This window comes from Lagenorhynchus albirostris, chromosome 3 (genome assembly GCF_949774975.1).
Source record: "Lagenorhynchus albirostris chromosome 3, mLagAlb1.1, whole genome shotgun sequence".
Classification (NCBI taxonomy): Eukaryota; Metazoa; Chordata; class Mammalia; order Artiodactyla; family Delphinidae; genus Lagenorhynchus; species Lagenorhynchus albirostris.
This window is the reverse complement of record NC_083097.1, coordinates 157,732,193-157,733,054: the sequence shown is the minus strand read 5'-3', so window position 1 is coordinate 157,733,054 and position 862 is coordinate 157,732,193. Positions and strand designations below refer to the sequence as shown.

At 52.1% G+C, this 862-nt stretch overlaps 1 non-coding gene across 1 annotated transcript; it reads right to left on the bottom strand.

The window, feature by feature from the left end:
* Positions 1-583: 583 nt before the first annotated feature.
* TRNAE-CUC (transfer RNA glutamic acid (anticodon CUC)) lies at positions 584-656 on the bottom strand. The gene has a single exon. It is a non-coding gene; the product is annotated as a tRNA-Glu (tRNA).
* Between the last annotated feature and the right edge of the window lie 206 nt (positions 657-862).

Sequence of the window (862 nt, the reverse complement as noted above, 5' to 3'; positions counted from 1 at the left end):
AGAGGAGGAGGCTGAAGATCTCTGAATTTGAGTTTTGGAAAAATACAAATTCCAGAAAACAAGAAGCAGAGGGCTCAAAACTTGAAGCAGGGAATTCTAGAACAAGTGTAAGATGCCCCGCTTTGCCCCAGCAGGTGGTAGACTTGGATGATTTCTTCATCCTTCATTTTCATGAAGTTCTCACTAGGCGGTGAGGGTGGGAGGGGACAGTGTTTCAAGGTGAAGAAGAGGAGATACAAATAATTGAAACTTTGCTGCTTTGGAGGAGGGAGAAGGGAGGCCAAGAAAGGCAACATGAGGGATGTGACATCTGAGCTGGGACGGCAGGGAGAGGTTGGATTTCAACAGGTGCAGGAAAGGGAGTAGGGCTCGAGCACAGAGAAACCAGAGGGCGTGGCTGGGCGGGTGGCTTTCTCTGGCCTCGGGATGTGAGAGACAAAGAGGCTGGAGGGGTGCAGGACCTTGAAGGCCAATCCCAGTGGCTGAGGGTTGACCTGGGGAGCAGTGGGGAGCCATGGACAGTGCTTGAGCGGGGAAGAAGACCCCTGTTGGTTGACTTGTTTTTTGGCTTGTGGAATTTTACTTCCCCGACCAGGGATTGAACCCGGGCCCTCAGCAGTGAGAGCGCGGAGTCCTCACCACTGGACCACCAGGGAATTCCCGGTTGGTTGTTTTAAAGCACATTGGAGCTTATTTAGTTTTTAGGGTTGTGGAGGATGTCCACATGGGTGACTAGCTGGATGTGTGTTTCGAGAGAACCGAGGAGGAGAAGAGAGGGTGTCAGCCCAGCTTCTTTGCCTTTAGAGAGATGGAGAAAAGGAAGGAGGAGCAAGTTGAGGGGCCCGGGGAAGGGGAAACACTT